This window comes from Neolamprologus multifasciatus, chromosome 3, assembly GCF_963576455.1.
Source record: "Neolamprologus multifasciatus chromosome 3, fNeoMul1.2, whole genome shotgun sequence".
NCBI lineage: Eukaryota > Metazoa > Chordata > Actinopteri > Cichliformes > Cichlidae > Neolamprologus > Neolamprologus multifasciatus.
In genome coordinates, this window is record NC_140441.1 from 27,298,106 (window position 1) to 27,315,848 (window position 17,743).

Genomic DNA, 17,743 nt, shown 5'->3' on the forward strand with positions numbered 1-17,743 from the left:
CGTTGTCTATAATTAGTTTTAAATAAACATAACTTAAATTATACTGCAAATTATCTCAATGCAGTTGTTCATCATTTTACCACTCACCAAGTAGTTATGATGTAAGTCAAAACTGGAGAGGAAACTTTACTAGATTAAACTATAGGTAAGAACTTGTTTGCTGTGGAAACAGACCAAAGAACAATTGTCTACCTTTGTGGTAGTACTGGCCAAGACTAATATTATCAACAATTAAGAACAATGTAGGTAGTGTATGTTTGTACTTTTTTGAAAAAAAAAATGGTTTCCTTATCTTGCATTCATCCTTCCTGAGTGGATGTTTTTTATGGCAAGTTCTTGGTAAGAAAAACCAAAATGTTTACTTTTCAAGGTTTTAAACATGTGCGCTGACATGTTACTATGTTTCCTGATGTACTAAAAAAGTCTCTCTGAAGGTGAGCTACTTGCAGGTATGCAGAGATACCACCATGCCAAGAGGTCTTCCTTACTGTCTATGGCCATTGATAGCAAGTGGCTGCTAAGCTCAGCTTCAACAGCTTGTGAAACATGCATAAAAGAGGAAGCAGGGATTGGAGATGCCTTGAAGAAACTGCCCCGTGACTTTTTTGCCTTCTTCAGGGGAGGATTGGGTGGATCATTTGTCTGGGCCTCTGGTTCAGCGGAGCTTCTCTCCTGGAACAGAGAGCAGGATACAGGAAAAGTAAACATTTTGAATATGAATTGAAAGGTTTTATATATAAGCATGCATGAATACCTTCTCTGCCACTGCTTCCATTTCTGACATCACTCTGGTCTTGATGTCTGAGAGTCGATCAGTGCTGATGTAGTTGACTTTAAATCTGGGATCCATGAAGCACGCCATGTCCAGAAGTTCCTGGGTTTCTGGATTTTCATACTTAGTAATCAGGTAGTCAAGGATTTTCTTCTTAATTTATTTTGTCAAATCACTGTCTTCTTACTTCTCTGCAAGCACCAACGTCTTCATCAGATGAAGGACCGGTTTTACATGTGCTCTGGCAGGTTAAGCTTCTGCTTCTGGCAGGTTAAGCTTCTGCTTCAGCTTTTTTCAGAGCCATCTTTGCTTTCCAGCTGTGGCAAAAACGTTTTTCAAAGTCCAATGGCTTGGGCATTGTGGGCATCATCTTTGACAGAATTTTCTGGAGAAAGAAGAGGGAACAAAAAAAACAGTCCTGTTTAAAACCTGTTTGTAAAAACTAATTGAAATGTATAACTAAAGTTGTCTAAAAAAAGTAACATTATCCTTATCAATATTGTCATTACATAAATTGAAGCTAATAAAAATTATTTGATAGTAACGTACATCACATTTTCATAGTTAAAAAACATTTTGCCTTGAATAAAACTGTGTCCAAAACACTGAAGTCTGACCCAGTTGTTTAGCTCCGTGGCTCTCACAACATTGGCACCGTTGTCTGTGGTGATGCACACTTGTCGGACTTCTTTAAGATCCCAGCTGGCTAGCACCTCACGTAATACATGGGCTATATTTTCACTAGTGTGAGAGTCTGGGAAATACACAGTGTCTTGTGTGTCAAGTTCCACTTGAAAAACTCTGATACAGAGACGGCTGTTGGACTGCTGTGCTCTTTGTCTTAACATTAGCAACCTTTGTTTGGCTAGCCCTGTCTTTCTGGAACTATTCAAACAGTTCTCTCTGGTTGTATTGAAGATGATGGTGGAGATTAGTCGTGTTTCCTCTGGTGGTTGCCACGAGTGTTTGGCAAGTTTTGCAGAGTACCTGTGTTTGGAGAAAGTTGTCTTTATCAAATCCAAAGTACCTCCAAATAAGTGAGGTACTATTTTTTTTAGACACAAGTTCATAGTCAGTAGTGCTCTCATCATGCGTCTTGCTCTCAGCCATTACAACTCTGACTCGTTGCTGCAGCATTGTTCGCTCCCCATCTACGTGGGAGACGGGCCTCTAATCCATTTGATTGGTTAATGCTGTGAAGGGCTCTATTTGACTGGTCAAATGTGTAAAGGGGTTTCTTTGATTGGTAAATTCTTTAAAGCACATGTGTAAACATTTTGAGGTACCCAATTATCGCAGTTTATGCCATCTTTTGCGATGGGCCGATCGCACAGGCTGATATCGCACTGACAATAGATTTTCGATTTATGATGCAGGCCTAGTTGTGTGTGAAATTAGTGGATTGACCTTGAAATTCTGTAGCCAGTCTTGCTAACCTTTGCAGAACAGAAGAAGCAGCAGATATCAATCTGGGTGTGTTTTTTGTTCATGCAAACTTTAGTGACTAAAATTTGCATTTTTTTTTTTTTATCTCAACAAATAAGGGTGTGATTATGAGAGCTTAGTAGAAAGCTACAGAGGCACTAAGTCAATCTAGCTACCAGCTGGAGTGTACCATTAATTAGTATATGTAATGTCAGAATTAATTTGACTTGGATACTTCCCATAACCATGAGGGGCAGTCATATATGGAGCTTCACTGGTAAGTTAAATTTTCTTAAACTGTCTATAAAAAAAGGTAAAATGACAATAGATGGCATTTAATTCACACATCACTAAAACAATTCAAAATAATAATTCAGTTTTTTAAATATTTTCAATCTCTATACGTTAACAGGAATTTCCATCATGTTAACATTAACATCTGGAGCACTGGCAGGTAACACCTTTTAGTAATTACAAACTTAGCATATGGTGAGAACTGGAAAAAAAAGAATATTAAAAAGCTGATTTCAATGACAACCAATGGATTGTACCAAGAGAATCACAAATCAAATCAAAACTCAAAGCACAGCCAAGTGCTGGAGCAAGTTACCTTCAAACCAACATGAAACTGTCTTAGTGCATGGCAGTTGAGATCAATAAGATGAAGCTGAATGAAAATCCATATTTATTTATTTATTTTTAATAAAAGGGCAAATTAATCCTGATAAATCTGACAGCTCAGAACGAATGCATGGTTCTAGAAAAGGCCTACAAACCATTCCACTGTTGGAGTCGGACTGATATCCGTGATGATACTTTGTTTGATCTTTTAGCCTGCTTCACTTTGTCAGACAGCTTCTTTTTAAGTGATTTCATGATTCAGCAGGTCTGGCAGTGCTCAGGTCTGAGTGTGTCCACTGATACTGAACTTAAGTTTCTACAGTGTGCAGTTAATTGAAGTTAATTCATGACTGTCGAAGGAAGAGCCATTACTTTTCACACAGAGAGTGTTCTCTTAATACAGAGGTGTCAAACTCAATTGCACAGGGGGCCAAACCTCAAGGCACACTTTAGGTCGCAGGCCAGACAAGATAAACATTTATTGAACACACTAAAACAATGTTTTTGTAAACATAAATATGAATACAGACAGGAATATAATTCCAGAGTAAATAAACTTAAAAAAATAAGCTTTAACTTTAAATATTTTGCTCTCCATAAAAAATATATCCTGTCAAAATTATGCAAGTTAGAAATATGAACATGCTGCCAAAAACCCCAGAAAAAATAAATGAAAACATACACAAGGTTCGAGCCGGGGGCATTGCTTCAGGAATATAACTGATGAACTCTGCGGGCCATTCAGTGTCGTACTTTCCCTTGAGTGTCCCATTAGAATGCAGCTCAATCTGAATCTGCACAGGTACAGTTTCCACATCAACTGTAAATGGTTTGTAATGCAGCTCGAAATTCTAATTTTTTTGCTTCAAAGTCACCAAAGCGCCGCAAACTGAGTGCGCTCAGTTTATCAGCAAAGTGCGCATTTGGGAGCACTGTTGCACTGACTTGCTTCAACATTACTTGGCAACAGGGAAAGTGAGGCAAGTTGTACTGGTGCATTTGTGACAGCTTCACTTGAAATGCCTTCACCGCATCATACATGCCATGTCCATGAACTGACAGATTTTGCTGAGCTCAAAAACTCTATTGAGAACTTTTCCCCAACTCAGCCAACGGACATGTATGATAAGGAATGTCGGCAATCTTTTTTACACACACACAAATCTATTTTACACATACAAATCCTGATTTACAAGTACAAAACATTTATGACCACATTTTGAGCCCATATTCTTTTGATAGTGTTTTCAGTATAAATTGTGCAAAAATAAACCTCTGGGGCGATCGTGGCTCAAGAGTTGGGAGTTCGCCTTGTAATCGGAAGGTTGCCGGTTCGAGCCCCGGCTCGGACAGTCTCGGTCGTTGTGTCCTTGGGCAAGACACTTCACCTACCGCCTACTGGTGTTGGCCAGAAGGGCCGATGGCGCGATATGGCAGCCTCGCTTCTGTCAGTCTGCCCCAGCTGTGGCTACAACTGTAGCTTGCCTCCACCAGTGTGTGAATGTGAGAGTGAATGGGTGGATGACTGGACGTGTAAAAAGCGCTTTGGGGTCCCTAGGCGGGACTAGTAAAAGCGCTATACAAATACAGGCCATTTACCATTTGAACTTTTAATAAGAGTGTGTTACATGTTAGGAAGACAAGAAGTACAAAAACATTCGTAAACAGCAGCAGTTGTAAAAATCTTTATGTTTTGAAAGTAAACATTTATAAGTACCTACTCTATGCTTCATCAAATATTATCAGTGATTTAGAATAGGTGGATCATTAAAAAAAACATGTTATTTAAAGAAGGATTTTGTTTTACTTTCTAATTATGTGCCACAATACATATATTTGCTTAGTTAATTATTTATTCCCAAATATTAGGATTCGTCCCCTATGGATCGGTTGAACAATTGACAATATAAACATCCCTTCCTTGCATTTTCCTTATTCATTTTCACACATACCTTCATTTGTAGAACTCAATGACAATGATGACTGCTGCTCAGTCCACCTTTCCCTGACATTGCTCTCTGCTTCTGGTTGTATTTTAGCCTTCTTCAGGAAGAAATTCTCAATATTTTGAGATCTTTTCATTCTTCCTATTCTTTTATCTCTACTGGTTGGTAGAGTTGGGGTGATTTACACTCTATTCATAACATGGAGCTGGCAGATAGGATAAGTAATGAGATAATCTTGATGTATAAAGAACAACACTGGCTGATGATGAAATACAGTCAGCTGGCATGGTGACACTGCCAGTATTAACCTGCAACCAAATCTGCAGCTCCATACAGCAATGCTACGACTTGGATTATATCTTATAACTCATAACTCTTATGTTAGCTCCCCCCAGTAGCCTACTGTCTGAAATATTTGACGGTTGCAATAATTCTTTACGTGTTATTTTTTCCTTGGTATTCTAATTTCACCAAAGTTTACTAAACTCAACAAATTTAATATTACTTACATTTATTCTCTCCTCATTGTCTTTCACCAAAAAATTGTTTTCTGCGGTGCCGTCTTTCGTGCTTGGCTCTCCTTTCTTTGCTAACGTGATGCGCATAGTGCAGAAGCCAATGCTGCATTCACTGTGAGAACATAATCGTACATTTGATATTTGATTGAATTTTATTATTTTAGCGTCAGGGTGGCACCTGGGGTGGGCAGTCTGGTTGGTTGTCCCCCCCCAGGCCACCCCGCTGGACACACCACTGCAGGCCATGCATAACAATAATAATGAATCTAAATAAAATGATCTTGGGGGCCAGATAAAATTGTCCGCCAGGCCAGATGTGGCCCGCGGGCCTTGAGTTCGACACGTGTCTTAATAAATGAAAGGAACTAACTAAATTGCTTTTTGCATTTACTTGATATTCTATGTCTGTTATTAGAATTTGTTTGATGATACAACACATATAATTTAGATTATTATACAAAAAATATGAAATCAGGAGACAAATGCTTTTCACACCATTATCGCAGTGTGTTCACACCAAGCGCGATAGACGCGACCAAAACGCGCCAGACGCACGTAATTTGACGCGTGCACATTTGCACCTCGACGTGTGTCCAACGCGAATTATTTGCACGTCAAAGTATGCAATTTTGACGCGCGTGAACCGGAAATGTGGGAGGAAGTTGCGCCAGACGGTATGTTTGCAAGATGGCAGCTGTCGAGCTGGCATTTTCAGAGAGAGTCTCCCTTCTCTATTTACTATGGAGAGCAGAGCAGCGGTGTAAAAGGCGTCCTCACCGCACCTGGGTCCATCAGGTCCTCCCAAAGCGTGAGCAGTTTGGTGAGTTTCACCACTTGCTCCGGGAGCAAGTGGTGAAACTCCTGGATGACGGCTGCTTTCAGCGGTACCACCGCCTTTCCCTTGCCCAGTTTGAGGACCTGCTGTCCCGTGTTGGTCCAAGCACCAACTACAGACACCAACTACAGGCGCTCAATCCCACCTGCAGAGCGCCTGTCCATCTGCCTGCGGTTAGTAAAAGTGTTTAATACGGTAGTCCTTTATTGATACCTTTATTGATGTATTCCGTTTATACACTTAAAACATGGCTGTGGTATGCTATTGGTGAATGCCGTCAGTGTTTACTGATAGCAAACTGTGGTATGGAGACGACTGTTTATAATATTTGTAGTAATACTCAAAAGGTCTCATCAAGTCCGGATTTATTTCGATTTAAGCTGTTGTCAGTGTTTGCAATGATAGCATGGCTGTGGTGTCATATCAATATATGTTGTCGATGTTTGCTGATATCAAACTGTGGTATGAGGCCCACTGTGGGTAATCCTTTTAGTGATACTCACTCCTTTTTTTTTTTTTTTTTTTTTTTTAATTTAGACCTGGTGTAATTCTGATATAGATATACCAGTACATAATCCCTGCAGCTGTCAGACTCTATAGCAGGGGTCACCAGCCTTTTCAAAACAGAGTTAGATAAAATTGTGAACAGTTTGGTTCATCTTTAGTTATATGACAATAACAATTCTATCTTGATATGCTGTCTTATCACAGGTTAATTTTCCAAAACAGGCCTGGGTCATGTAGCAGCCAACAGCTCCTCCAGAGAGGCTGTCCTGGTGAGGGAGAAGTTCATGGCCCACTTCTCGGTGGAGGCAGCAGTGCCTTGGCAGCCAAAAGAACAACCCATTTGAAGTCCCAGTGACTGCCCCACAACGGCTCTGAGCCACCCACAAACCTTTTTTTTTCTTAATAAATGGAGCTCTACTCCAAAATAAACTAACATGTCTTTATTCTCTTAAATAATTGGTCTTCACTATGTTCCTATATAGTAGTATATTTTTTCATCAGTATATTATGAAGTTAATTCCACATGTGACAAGTTGTGTGCCAACATTTGCTGTGTAGTAGAACTGAGACATAGTCATTACAAAAATTTATTTCAAATAATATTAAAATTCTCAAAGAGAATAGCATTAAACATAAATATATAAAATATAACTCTTTACAGAGAGACAGGGATAAAAAGCTTAAAGTGGAAGAGCCTCAGGGAGAAGGAGGAGAAAAATAAGAACATTGTTTCTGCCCTGGAGAACCGGCTGCCTCATCAGAAAACTACTGATTGCTAGGGTCCAATGTTTCCAAATTTAACACAGCTGTGCTGTTTTCAAAAACGAATTTATAAATTTGAAATTTGACAAATTCTCTCGTCTGAGGCGGCATGCTCTCCAGAGCAGGAACAAGGCTGAGGAGGAAATGCTCTGTTGGAGACTGGCGTGGCCACAGCCGATTGACCGTCCTGGGACCTGTCCCTGGTCCGTCTTGGAGCTGTCCTCCTCTGTGGGCCTGTAAAACACAGCACAAAACACAAAGAAATGAGAAGGCTGCTACTAGATTTTCATTTTCAACATTGAAAAAAAAAAAACCAGGACATAATCAGATTGGTTGTAGATATTTAGTAAAAGTGATCACAAGGGAATCCCACCAAGTAAAAAGCTATCAGTGCTTGCTGTACATCTGATGCTACAATTACATACCTGTGGGTGCAGCAGCAGGAGCTCAGGGACCAGGGACTGGAGAAGCAACAGGGGATGCTCTGCTGCAGAATCAGTTGGTTCTATCAAGACAATATTAAATGTTAACAGGTTGAATACAATAGTCATAGAGAAAGTATATACAGTGGTCCCTCATTTATTGCAGCAGGGGTTCTCAGAATAACTAGCCCCTCGCCACGCACTTTATACACTTTTTTTCACACACACATGAAGATTAGTCACAGTTCTCACAAGTTGATTCTCAAAGTGCAAACCTTTGTAGATTGCAAAACGTAAAAGTATTATTATGGCGCGTTTTGTCTTCACATGCCTGCCACTTTTGTGCGGCTTTTTCCCTCCTGGTGCAGGTGTCTATTTCCGAATGAGGGTCATAGTTATGAGTGTTTTTGTGCTGTTTTTTTCTATTGGACGTGATGGTTATCAAAACCAAACATGATAAATTTGGCAAGCGCAGGAGACACGGCAAGGAGGAGATTTGTCATTTGGGCTGCAGAATGCAATGCTGTACGGTGCAATAAAAAAAAGAAGAAGAAAATAATTTTTAAAAAAGCGAGGCAGTGACGGATGAACAGACCACTGTGTTCTGTTTATTAATGAACAATAACATATATTCCTATATGACAACATAAAAGCAGAAAGGTATTTGTACATTAGTGGGAAAATAGACAGTAGGTGGGCTTGCTAGCATTTGTGCGGCTTCCCCGGGTCAGTCAAAAAATTAAAAAGAGAAATGAATGAACTTACCAGGTTGCCCGATCTCTTCACATATCTTCCTCCAAGCTCGGTCCTTTTTATTCCTGTCTTGGTACAGAAAGCAGCTGGTGTTGTACAGCTCTGGGTGGTTTGCTATGGCGTTGATTAACCTTTCTTCCATATTGAATGAAGTATGAAGGGCTTTGGCTGGACCTGCCCCTTTGACCTAGGTCAGAGCCACGATAGACGCGATACGCACGAATGCACAAGATGCAACACAAAAACTGACGCACATATATTTATTGGCGAGTCAAACGCACCAGACGCTCTGCTTTGATGAGCGTTTGACGCGTTGTCGCCATGCAAATCTGCTTCTGAATTTTCGCGGGATCCGCGATCGCACATCATTGCGCTTCTCCATTGACTTTACATGTAAACCTGCCGCTCTGGTCTCGTCTATCACGTTCGGTGTGAACACATCGTAATTACCGCTCCTAGAAGAAATGATCACAAACACATCAGGTCAAACTACGAGCTGCTTTTGTGACTGTACATTCAGTGCAATATACAGTAAATTGCCTATTGCAAACCACCACAAATACAAATATAAGAACTCCTAATTTGACACTCGACATGGATATATTTTATTTTATGCTCAATTCAAGAAGAAAATAACAATAATGCCCTCTGTTTTGATTAATAGTTTTTTTTTTTTCATTTAGGTCAACTTCTTTACAACCTGGCCTTGAAAAAAACAGCTGTCCAATCTTCAACCAGTGGCCCCTGGGGCACTGCTGGTAGAGCAGTTGATGGAAACAGAGATGCTCTAACATAAGGGTGGCAGAAATTTAATTGACATTATTTAATCCACAAGAAATTTGAAAGAAATTTCTATGGATTGATTTGTACACTTTTTTTTACATTTTTTTGTAGTGAAATTCTTCTTATTTTGTTTTTTTTTTTTACTCCGTTTGGACTGAAGTGTTATACCGGAAAGGCCAGCCTTGAGCTTGCAGAATAACAAAATGTATTTAGTGTCTTCCTGACCATACAAATTAGTAATATATATTGTTATTTTAAAGATAAATATCAATCATGTAGCTTTTGTGAAACTCAATGTAAACAAGTGCTGCCTATGCTCTATCAATAGCAGTTTATCCATTCAGTTTAAATCTGTTCATATATTTTTCTCTGTCCAACAGATCCCTCAGAGGAGACGAGTGGTTCTGGATGTCTGGATATTCCATGAATTTCTTAAATTGGCCCCAAGATTTTGTTCCTGACAGCTACTCCAGCACCTGTGGAGGCGTGGCCAGCACGGACCACTTCCTCTGGCAGGACCAGCCCTGTGGGGAGAACCTCAACTTCATCTGCCAATCAGGTTTTACTTACACCATGTTAAGGCTTGTGTGCAACCCTTGTGCATTGCCTTAATTTAAATGTAACTCATGTCCTTTCAGGTTCTGATGATGCTGTGCAGAGAGTTTATTTCTCCAGCACCAAGGATCCAACAAATCCATAAAGGAGATGACACAGTATAAACTGTGATGCATAGAAATAGTTTATATTTGAATTTGTTTTGCACTCTTTTAAATTCTGGCAAAAATTCTGTAACTGCATAGAACACTGTTTATCTTTTTCATATCGCCAATCCTGATGACAACACATCAAGTTGAAGTCATGTGTAAATAATTTCTGTCTAGACTTTTGCTGCTTGGTTTGTACTATTGCTCATGGGAATTATTATAATTATATTTATAAAAAGCAGGTGAGCTTATTCCTTTGCATTATATATAACAATAAATGCCTGCAAAAATTAGGTCTACGTTATAGTATAGTACACTATAGTATCTGTAGTATGGACCAAAGTGATGAACTTACTCTTGTTTTCTCTTCTATGATCACCTGGGTTGGAAAAAATGTAAGGGGCTGTTGTTATGTGCAATAAAGATTAGTTTGTGACAAATTGTAATGTGAATGTGTTTTGTTTAACATTGATAAGATGGATTTAATGGATTGATGTGTGTGTGTGTGTATATATATATATATATATATATATATATATATACAGTGGGGCAAAAAAGTATTTAGTCAGCCACCGATTGTGCAAGTTCCCCCACTTAAAATGATGACAGAGGTCAGTAATTTGCACCAGAGGTACACTTCAACTGTGAGAGACAGAATGTGAAAAAAAATCCATGAATTCACATGGTAGGATTTGTAAAGAATTTATTCGTAAATCAGGGTGGAAAATAAGTATTTGGTCAATAACAAAAATACAACTCAATACTTTGTAACATAACCTTTGTTGGCAATAACAGAGGTCAAACGTTTACTATAGGTCTTTACCAGGTTTGCACACACAGTAGCTGGTATTTTGGCCCATTCCTCCATGCAGATCTTCTCAAGAGCAGTGATGTTTTGGGGCTGTCGCCGAGCAACACAGACTTTCAACTCCCGCCACAGATTTTCTATGGGGTTGAGGTCTGGAGACTGGCTAGGCCACTCCAGGACTTTCAAATGCTTCTTACGGAGCCACTCCTTTGTTGCCCGGGCGGTGTGTTTTGGATCATTGTCATGTTGGAAGACCCAGCCTCGTTTCATCTTCAAAGTTCTCACTGATGGAAGGAGGTTTTGGCTCAAAATCTCACGATACTTGGCCCCATTCATTCTGTCCTTAACACGGATCAGTCGTCCTGTCCCCTTGGCAGAAAAACAGCCCCATAGCATGATGTTTCCACCCCCATGCTTCACAGTAGGTATGGTGTTCTTGGGATGCAACTCAGTATTCTTCTTCCTCCAAACACGACGAGTTGAGTTTATACCAAAAAGTTCTACTTTGGTTTCATCTGACCACACGACATTCTCCCAATCCTCTGCTGTATCATCCATGTGCTCTCTGGCAAACTTCAGACGGGCCTGGACATGCACTGGCTTTAGCAGCGGAAAACGTCTGGCACTGCGGGATTTGATTCCCTGCCGTTGTAGTGTGTTACTGATGGTGACCTTTGTTACTTTGGTCCCAGCTCTCTGCAGGTCATTCACCAGGTCCCCCCGTGTGGTTCTGGGATCTTTGCTCACCGTTCTCATGATCATTTTGACCCCACGGGATGAGATCTTGCGTGGAGCCCCAGATCGAGGGAGATTATCAGTGGTCTTGTATGTCTTCCATTTTCTGATGATTGCTCCCACAGTTGATTTTTTCACACCAAGCTGCTTGCCTATTGTAGATTCACTCTTCCCAGTCTGGTGCAGGTCTACAATTCTTTTCCTGGTGTCCTTCGAAAGCTCTTTGGTCTTGGCCATGGCGGAGTTTGGAGTCTGACTGGTTGAGACTGTGGACAGGTGTCTTTTATACAGATGATGAGGTCAAACAGGTGCCATTCATACAGGTAACAAGTGGGGGACAGAAAAGCTTCTTACAGAAGACGTTACAGGTCTGTGAGAGCCAGGGATTTTCCTTGTTTAAGGTGACCAAATACTTATTTTCCACCCTGATTTACGAATAAATTCTTTACAAATCCTACCATGTGAATTCATGGATTTTTTTTTTCACATTCTGTCTCTCACAGTTGAAGTGTACCTCTGGTGCAAATTACTGACCTCTGTCATCATTTTAAGTGGGGGAACTTGCACAATCGGTGGCTGACTAAATACTTTTTTGCCCCACTGTATATAGATATAGATATATATCAAAATAAGGACAAATAATTACAGTAAATCAAATCAATTTACAGTACTAACACGATGGTGAAAGGTTTGAATAAATAACATCAACTTGCATCACTAATGTACCCCCCATCTTGGTTCTTGTCTGCAGCGCTAACAATACAGTGAAAAAAAAAAGTTAATTGAAGTCTTCCAAATGCAGAAGTCTTAGACTGATGGTAAGAAGGTAAAGAGCCTTCCAGGCCTAAAGGTGTATAGACGTCTGGGTGAGTCCAACAGATACGGGATATGATGTATGCTGGTGGTAGAAAGGTTTTAAAACTATTGATCTGAACCTTTTTGTTTGTTTGTGGAAGCAATCTGCTTAAACATACATGTGTCATGAATGTGAGTGTGCTCATGAATCAAAACAAATAAAGGAGTCCAGTATGTGATTGGTAATCCTCATAAGAAAACTACAGAAGTAACAAGAAGGTCTGCCTGTCATTTAAAGTGTATCACTAATCGCTGTGTTTAATTTAATATAATAAATATTGCACTAGCTTGGCCCTTGTCCTCATTTTAGCTTTGACAGCGTTTTTTAGTAGATAAAATGGTAAAAATGGTAAATGGCCTGTATTTATATAGCGCTTTACTAGTCCCTAAGGACCCCAAAGCGCTTTACATATCCAGTCATCCACCCATTCACGCACACATTCACACACTGGTGATGGTAAGCTACAATGTAACCACAGCCACCCTGGGGCGCACTGACAGAGATAAAGGCAAATGGCTTAAACATGGACTGAGCTGTGGTTTGGGGAAGGCATCGGAGGGCACAGACACGAGAACAAACAGCTTGTGTAACCTGGGGGGTCATATGATTGGAGGCAATGTTTGGAGGCAAATATGAGTATGGGGCACTTCACTGGTATGTGAAAAATATCTTAAAATGTATTTAATGATGTCATTTTTATAGCAATAATATGAATAAATGTCATCCTAGTAATAGCATGGCTCAGTGGATAGCACTGCTGAATCACAGCAGTAGTGCTAGCACTGATCCCGATCAGGATCTGTGCCCCAAGAATCTTTTTATTTACTGTAACACACGTGCCAAATACTGATTCGTGCCTTTTCAAACCTTTCTACAATCTTGTGGAACTGCTTTAGAATGTGTCTTTAAACAGTGCTATAGGCCATTCTATGGGCTCTCCAGAGAGAGGACACTATACTTATACTGCCGAAGATCTGGCTCCCTGGTGGAGAACAGACTTGTTAGCTGTTTATAAAGTCAGTGTCATCAACATACCAGATGGTTTAATGGAAATTATTTTGGGGGTCACAGATCCTAATCAGGAACTCACTTGAGCAAAAATGGCAACCAAAACGCACTGTGAGATATAATTTCTGACATTTATGGATAGATTATATATTTTATAAACATTGGCCTAAATATTTATCACTTATTTAAACAGAAACAAATAGTTTTGATTTCTTTTTTTTAATTTGAGTTTTGAATATGAATGAGAAAAACCAAAATTGCATAATTTTCTTTGTTTCTCTAAATCCATCTGGTGTGCCATTATTGAATCATTAGAAGGTACCACATCTGGTGGGAACTGGGCCCCAATACAGTAAGTCTGGATCAGCTCTCTGTTTAAAAAGTCCTAATCCCTGATCCTATGAGTGTTACCTAGCAGGCAATACAAAGTTCAGATGGAACTAGTGATGTGCGATACCACTGATTTCCTTTCCAATCCGATACCAAGTAAGATTCAGGGTATTATCGACGATACTGATCCTATACCGATACTTTGTACAAAAACTTTTTTTTTAACTGTATCTTTTATTGTATCTCAAATTATAGTTTCATAATGATTAGAGGACATCAGATTACTTGTTCTTATCACTTAATAATATAATAATTATCATATAGAAATAAAAAAAAAAAAACTGAAGCCATTTGAGCATGTTGCCTGGCTGCAGCACTAAAGGACTAAAGGATTTGTGAGAGACATCTGTATCGCCCTAGCAGCACCTACCCCTCTCCTCTCCTCTTCTTCAGTTCATCTCAACATAAGCTCATCATATTCTGTTACATGTATTAATGTGAGGTGTTTGACGAGGTTAGTGGTGTTGCCACAACACCTCACTGTCTTGCCACATGTATCGCAAACCGTGTCTTGGTGTTTGTGGATGTAAAATACGTCCGCACATGACTCCATTTATACAGCCCTATTTCACACATGACTATGAAAGGCGGAAGAGGAAGTAGTTCCTTCCAATGTAGACAATCCGAATGTTATAGTTTCTTTCCACTCTGTTCATGTTAATGATAAACTACAAATTTACCCCAAATTACTAAAATATCGATATTTAGTGTGAATGCTTGAAAAGCATTCACAGTATTGTTCTTCTAATCTTTATTCTTCTATTTTATTAGTGTGAATGCTTGCTTGTATTTATCTTTTCAAGATCTATTATACTTTTTCTTCAGTTCCAGTTTAAGTTTCATCCCTTTTTTCAGCCGTTTCAGAGTTTATAATGGGTGTGTATGGGACGGAATGTTGGCGCTAGAGTGAGAGGAGGGGGGGAATTAATCTTAAAATCTTTTCTTAAAACTGCTGCTGTGTCCGCAGCGTTTGCTCTACCGCCATCATTTTACCCTCAAAACGTAGCCATCACTGTCCTCTTTCATCCATTGTGTTTGTTATTGTAATAGGTGTTATGGTTCTTTCATAATTGTCACCAATGCACAGCCTCCTCCCTCCAACTCTTCCATAGACTCTAATGTTAAAATGACTCAGAAAGCTCGTTTGAAAATCAGAAGTACAGGCTGTCTTTACACTGTCACCACGTCCATATAATAAACTCCACAGGCATGAAAACTGAGAATTCAGTAGACTAGATATTGCTGCCGCTCACAGTGAAAGAATTTTGTCAATACGACATGTACTTTTCATTAGGGAACGATTTGTTTCGGGCTGATGTTTCTGTTCATTTTAAGCAGCAGAAGTGAGGTACATGTCTGTGTGCGTGTGTATGGAGCCATTGGGTGCAGTCACTATAGCAACCAGGCTCACACCTGCCTGCTTAACGAGCTCTCTCTCACTCTGCCAAGATTCATCTTAAACACTTCTCTTTCAACTGCTGCTGTGTCCACAGTGTTTGCTCTACAGCCATCATTTTACCCTCAAAACGTAGCCATCGTTCTTCTCTTTCCAACAACGTGTCTTTCAAAGCTCAGAGATGTAAACCTTTAAAACTGTGTGGATCCAAGTGGAGGGATCACATTTTAGTCATTCGGTGATTCAAAGAATATGAACTTTTAATATTCATTCAGATGTTTTCTGACTCTAAATTTTATTTTCTCATTTCTTAGGTTTTTCTAATTCACATTTAAAACATTTTCAGCTATTTTCCAACTTCTTCTGTGTAAATGTCAGCTTTTAGCAGTTCTGCACTTTGGTTTTCAGGTTAAAAACTCTGTATTTTCCAGCTCATTCAACATTTTTAGCTTAATATTCAGTAATTAATTCATTTCAGTGCATACATTCAGATTCAAGCATTCACACTGCAGTTTCTTCAGAAAATGCACTTTCTAGTTTAATATGAGAATCGATTCTAGAACATAAATGACTGGTATCGGAGGAATCGATATCTCAGTATCAACCTGCACATCACTAGATGGAACCAGTTGGGTTAGGGGCTTATTCAAACTAAAATGGTGTCATGTCTAGAGCAGGTGAGCAGGACTCAGAAGTGGGACTCGCATCTAAGAATTAGAGGGTTTATTCACAGATAAAAAGGAGAGTACCTACTGGGGAAACTGGGACCATGTCAGATGGATTTTTCGTCATGTTTTTACCTTTAATGTCACACAAACGGTTGAGAATAGAATGTCCACAATTTAACCTTTAATTACAGGAGTAGTCTGAGCTGATGGTAGTTTTGTTCTAATAATTAAGAGAGGGGTTAGGAAGAGAATGAGCACACCTTGGCCATCAACTTTCTTATCTCTCCTGTGCATGTATAATTCAATAGGAGAGAAGCCAGGTCCAGTAGATTTTTAGCTTATGTGTCTTTGAAAGTAGTGATCGATGAAAGCAATTAAAATGTTAAATAAGGCGAGTGAAAAAATATAACAAATAAAATAAAATATTTAAACATTAAATCGTAGAAACATGCAGTGGAAGGATTTAGTCTGAAGAAGAAGATGTCAGTTTGGGTGTGTTGTCATTCATGCAAACATTACTGACTAAAAATTTGCATATTCTTGGTGACCAAAACAAGTTAAGGAGTTTAATATGAGACTGGTAGTAAGCCAGTTTAGCTGCCAGTTGGTGTATCAGTAATTACTGTGTTGTAATTAATGCCATAATACATTTGACTTGGATACTTTCTAAAGCCATGAGTGGGACTCATATTTGGAGCTTCATTGGTAAGTTAAAATATCTTAAATTTTCTTTAAAAAAAAGAAACAAAGTTAAAATAAATAATAAAATAAAATAATAAAAGATGATTGCATTTATGTACACATCAGTGAGATCATTTAAAAATAATTCAGTTATTTAAATGTTTTAATGTCTATATGTCAACAGGCATTTTCATCATGTTAACATTAACATCTGGAACACTGGCAGGTAAACTTTTCTTCTACGATCAGAACATTCTGGTACATATTTACTAAGTTCAAACTACCACATGTCAGTGACTGAACAAAGAAAATAAAAATAAATAAATAAATAAATTTGATTTTGAAAAGCACAGCTAATGATGGAGCAAAGTTACACTCGTAATAAAATGAAGCCGTTTCACCAACAGGGATGAATAAGATGCAGCTGAATAAAAATCTGTATTTTTTAATCTGTTGGAAATTGCTGGAGACTCTTTGAGTTCCTGTTGACTGACAAATCTGTTCTCTTGATAAATTTGACAGCTCAGAAGAAATGCATGCTTAATTCCTAATAAGGCCTAATAAAATTAAATAAAATAAAAAATGATTTTACAATCAGATCATGGCCAAAACACATAAGTTACTCTGTCACATATGTAACTGTGTGCATTACTTTTTTCACGCTTTACAATGCTACAGGGATTTATTAAAGTCAATATGACCTATTGGAGGAGTCACTCTTTAATACAACAAACTTTTATTATGTTATGTATTAGCTTAAAGCACTCATTTCTGGCAGCTTTTTGGCACAACAAACAATCGGGGAAAACAATCGCATGAGTGCTGCTGTTTGACGGAGGAAGAATAAAGTAGTCGTAGTAAGCCAATCGCATGACCACTTTAAGATGACAAACCAACAAGGTGATATATACCAGTTTTTAAATTGTGTTGATTGGCCACGTAAAACCAGAGTCATGATAAACAATGTATACGCGGCGTTTTTTCCTGAATAGTTTCGTTCACGTTTAACGTCTAAGGACCGCGCTAGCAAGATCTCACTGCTTATGACCAAAAAATAAAAACACAAAACAAAAATCAGGCCTTTCGTGTCGGTGGAAAAATGCACCATATCGACCAATCAAAAAAGTATATGGCAACATGACATTTGGTTGTT

The 17,743-nt window shown here is 38.9% G+C and overlaps 1 long non-coding RNA gene across 1 annotated transcript; it reads left to right on the forward strand.

The window, feature by feature from the left end:
* Positions 1-1,377: 1,377 nt before the first annotated feature.
* Positions 1,378-9,347, forward strand: LOC146522377 (uncharacterized). Its single transcript, XR_014870725.1, has 3 exons — positions 1,378-2,474; positions 2,610-2,651; positions 9,245-9,347. It is a non-coding gene; the product is annotated as an uncharacterized LOC146522377 (long non-coding RNA).
* The last annotated feature ends 8,396 nt before the right edge of the window (positions 9,348-17,743 follow it).